The 4,806-nt window shown below is 41.7% G+C and overlaps 1 non-coding gene across 1 annotated transcript; it reads left to right on the top strand.

Moving 5' to 3' along the window:
- The first annotated feature begins 1,777 nt into the window (after positions 1–1,777).
- On the top strand, positions 1,778–1,883 carry LOC123777210 (U6 spliceosomal RNA). Its single transcript, XR_006775603.1, has one exon. It is a non-coding gene; the product is annotated as a U6 spliceosomal RNA (small nuclear RNA).
- Positions 1,884–4,806: the final 2,923 nt, after the last annotated feature.

Raw genomic sequence — 4,806 nt, 5'->3', positions numbered from 1 at the left:
GTAACAGGGGGTACAGGTGGGGAAAGCCCATCCCATGACACCTGTCTTGGTTCTTACATATTGACCCTTTCGGACTTTCTCACTGGGCTACCTTCCCACCAGCAAGCCTCTGATATTCTGGGTTGTGCCTTCCGCCCTACAACCCCGAGGCCTGCCTATCTAGATGCTCCCCTGCAGCGATCTAGCTCCCTCTCACCCCTGGGCGTACAGCTCCCTATCGCTAATCTGCCAGTGTGTTTGCTGTCTGCCTGCAAAAGCCGAGTGTTTTCTTAGGACTGGCTTCACTTCAGGGGGTGTGTTTAATCCAGGTCCCTGTTTCTTTAGTGGTGCCCCCAACTTCTGTAGGTAGTGGGGCCAAACCTAGCTGCCTTCTAAGGGAAGCCAGGAATGTCTGAAGTTCCCACGAAAGTGAGGTCATTTCGATCCGGACAGGCAAAGTTCAGAGCCAGGGAGAAGGGTGCCGAGGTAAGCAGAGTTAACGTGTACCTCGGAAGATCTAAGGGTGTTTACGACTGCCCGCTTGAATGGATGGCCCAGGCCCAAAGGCTGGATTGCGGCCGCGTGAAGGTCTGCAGATGGGTCCTGCCCCAGAGGAAAGCAGGAATAGTCTGAAAGTGGTTAGGAACATGAATTTTGCTGACTAGGCCTCAATTTCTTTGTCCATAAAATCAGACCCGTAAACAAAAGTTATCTTATGGGATTTTTGTGGTGATTAAATGAATAATGAATATATGGCCTTAACCCAGTGTCTGGTAAAAAGTAAGTGTTCACTACATGTTGGACATTTTACTGCTTCTACAAAGTTCCATGATGTTGACAACTAAGTCGTTTCTGGGTGTGACAGATTGGAACTGCTGCTCCTTTCTTCTTGAAATCACATACCCACACAAAATTCCACAAACTTTTGGGAAAATGCGGACTATTCTTTGAGGTACTTCCACACAGTAGTATAGCTGGGTTGGGGCCATTGATTGAAGACAGAAGCTATCAATTTGTATCGACTAAAATATTTTAAGTAGCTTTCCTGGTATGAGCAGGGAAAGAGTAACAAGTATCTTTTTCTTCCTCTCCAGGGAAAGGAGAAATTCTGTGGGTTCCTGAGATTCCAACATTGAGTGATAACAATTATCCTACACACTTCCTAACTTAGCTCAAAAATACCCACACTCTTTCTAACAGGGTCAGGTGCACCCGATCATTTTGAAAAGATAATTTCCTCAGATGAGACGTGAACCACATAAGTAGTCATTATGTTCATCCCCTCCTGCCCCTCCACAGTGTGATTTAATGTATTTTAGGAACTCAAGTTCAAAATGTGAGTTTCCTGGGTAGAGAAAAATAATGTCAGAAAGCACTTAGGAAAAGGCACAGCAGACAGATTAAATATATTCCAAGATCTGTCCTTGGCCTTCTTTTCTGTTTTCCTTGACAATGTCATTTAAATTCCAGCTTGTGATGGAGGTCAGGACTGCAGCTGCGGCTCACAGCCTCTGGAGGGCTGGGTTCTCCATCTCTAGCGCCCACTGGAAGATTCACCGACAGCGTCGTGGGTCGGAGCAGTAGTTCGCAGAGGGAAGTGATCGTGTCTGCTCTTCCAGCCAACCCCACCTCTTTTCCTTCTTTCCCTGGGACCCCCTTTTCTTCCAGTGCTACTATTATGCTGCCGCTCGTGTAGGCTTGAAACTGCGAACTCAGTGATTCTTAGCCTTTTTTGAAGTCTCAGACACCTTTAAGATAGGAAGTTACCGGCTCTCCCCAGAAAAAGAAAGAAATGGCTGCGCTCGTTTCAGCAGCACGTATGGTAAAACTGGAACGATACAGAGAAGATGAGCGTGGCCCTGCGCAAGGATGACACGCCAATTCGTGAAGCGTTCTGTATTTGTAATTCTGTGGAACATATAATGGATAAAAGGAGTGTGCTAGGCCGAGAACATCTCCAACAAGGACATCAGAGAACAACACATACAGCAGGGTTCTGGTTATTAAAAGAAACAAACCCAGGAAAAATAAAACAAGACGAAATCAGAGAGGGAGACAAACCATAAGAGACTCTTAGTCATAGGAAACAAACTGAGGGTTGCTGGAGGGGAGGGGCGTGGGGGGATGGGGTAACTGGGTGATGGGCATTAAGAAGGGCACGTGATGTGATGAGCACGGGCTATTATGTAAGACTGATGAATCACCGAACTCTACCTCTGAAACTAATAATACACTATATGTTCATTAATTGAATTTAAATTTTAAAAAGACCCCCCCCAAAAGAAATACATGGCTATTCACACAAATAGTTTCTCAAAATTTCAGGGGGGGGGGGCTTCAGGCTCCCCTGTCAAAGCACTTCTGATTCTTCTCTTTTACCTCATAACAACACCTGCTCAAAAACCTCCCCACAGTCAGTAAAATATGTCTACATTCCTTAGCCTGGCACACAGAGCGTACCATGATCTGACTGCAGCCCATCTTCCTAAAATAGATGGGTTAATACAGGCACAGAACAGTGCTTGGCCCACGGTGAGCACTCTGGATGTGTAAGCTATTATTATTGTTGTTGATTATTATTTGTGATTATTCCCCTTTGTTTCAGTCCAACCAATTTCTCACTTGTCCCTCTACCCGTGTGTGTCCTGTTTTGCTCTGTGTATTTATTCTTCCTGCCAATCATGTATTCCCCACGTCCCTAAGTCCTCCAGCCTTCACAGGTCACAGTTCCCTTAACTTGAGCCCCCCTCCTATAGGAAATTCAATCCCTTCCTCCATATTTCTGAATTCACCCAGAGCTTTTTTACCTTCTCCCAGTTGGGGCTTTTCGCCTCCAGCCCTGAAACCCTGTCCCGGCTTTTGAAGAATAATGTAGCCATACTCCACACTTCGTCTCCATAAGCATGAACACAGCCCCTTTTCTCCATGACCCCACTTTCCATATAACCCGGCAGCCACAGCAATCTTTTAAAAACGTAGGACAGCTCATGTCACTTGTCTAATCAAAACCCTTGAATAGCTTCCCATCACACCTAGAAGAAAATCTAAATCCTTCCCTTAGCTAACAAAGCTATAGCTGGGTTTTATACCCAGGGGCAGATTTAAGTTTTTTGTAGGGTCTAAAACTTATATAATATACTTGTCCTGGGTGTAGACTTTTCAAAAAAAAAAATCACAATTGAAAATCAAATTGAAAGCACCTGAACAGTATGTGCGCTCACTGACCTTGCTGAGAAATAATGTGCATTTTATCATGATCCTAGTGAAAAACACTTGTTCTAGCTACATGTCACTTGTTTTAGCTACAAATTAATTAATGAAAAAAATACATAGTTTAATCATTCTTATATGATAATAAATAAATAACTTATGCTAGATCTGTGTCATTTTAATCTGGAATTCAATGTCTGTGTTAATCCATTTCACATAATGAATTCAAGAAGTCCTTTCTTATTTCTAAGAAAAGAAATTGAAATGAGTATGCATTTTGAATCTGAGAAGCAACCACAAAATTTCATGTTTATAAAAGTTTAAACATTACAAATATAAAGTTCAGAAAAATAGCAGAGTATCATATTTCTATGAATTAACTGCTTAATACAACTATAATACTTTTTCCCACTCTTGCTTTGGCTACAAATACTTTGTCTCCTTATGTGACAGTAATTTTTAGTATCATTTTAAGTTTAATTTTCCAAGGAGAGGATATAAAGATCAGTCCTCTTTCCTCCAGCATCATTGTTAAAATTTGTTTTTTATGATCTTTTTTAGGGAGAAGAGTTTCTTTGGTAAAACTTTAGGACTCTTGTCAAATTTGGTCAAACCTTTATCAAGTTTCTATCACAGATGAGCTCTAATATTTCAGGGCATTTTGTGTTTTCTTACTAAAAGTTAATCTTAAGTATTCTTTGATTTGGCCATAACCATTTAACCGGTTTGCTGCTGGAGTCCTTTTTGAGTGGTAAGTTCTGAGTATTGCATTACTTTCCTGACATCTATAGTTTGTGTCAAATCAGCAAGGACTCAAAATGATAAGTTCCCATGATTCCCTCATCTTCATTAACTGGATCATCAAACAATCTAGAAGTTTATTACTTTTATTTAAGTTTTGTCTCTTCCTACTAACACTAGTATTTTCCATAGGAGTTGAATTTTTGTTTCATTCACTTCTCCATGTCGGAGTGTTTACCACTGTGTTAATCACTTTGTTTCAGATTCTACTAGTTTTTAATCTGAATTTTTTCAGCTTAATAAATAAATGTAAAGATTTCAAGAGAACCTGCCCTAATATCCAAATCAGGAATCTATAGCTTCTCACTTGTTTATCGAAATGTTGCAAAGCACCATTCCATTGGTTTCATGGTAAAGCGACCTCCAATTATACTGCCTGCTCCCTAACCTCTTCCTCACTGATGCTCCAGCCCCTTGGCCATTTGGTCCTTTAAAAAGCCAAACTTGTTCCAGCCTCAAGGCCTTTGCACTAGCTGAGCTGTCTCCCTAGAATGCTCTTTCCTCCTATCGCCACTTGCCTGGCTCCTGCTTGTCGCTCAAACCTCAGCATAAAATCATGTCCTTGGAGAAACCTTCTCTGGCCCACTGTGTTAGGTAGTGACTGACACTCTCTATCATATCAACCTACTTTAAAGCTGTGTGAAACAATTGTTGCTGTCTAATGATCGATTTATTGTCTGTGTCCCCCCATAGATCGCAAGCCCATGAGAGCAGAAGCCTGATCAGTTTTGTTTACAATAGACAGTTGTTGAATAATCAATAACTTCCACTGAAGTCTATGGGATACTGGAGGTGTTTGATAGGTACTGCCGATGC

Source organism: Ursus americanus, chromosome 23, assembly GCF_024610735.1.
Source record: "Ursus americanus isolate L20-20 chromosome 23, mUrsAme1.1.p, whole genome shotgun sequence".
Taxonomy (NCBI): domain Eukaryota; kingdom Metazoa; phylum Chordata; class Mammalia; order Carnivora; family Ursidae; genus Ursus; species Ursus americanus.
The sequence above is the reverse complement of the archived record's forward strand: the minus strand, read 5'-3'. Positions and strand labels throughout refer to the sequence as shown.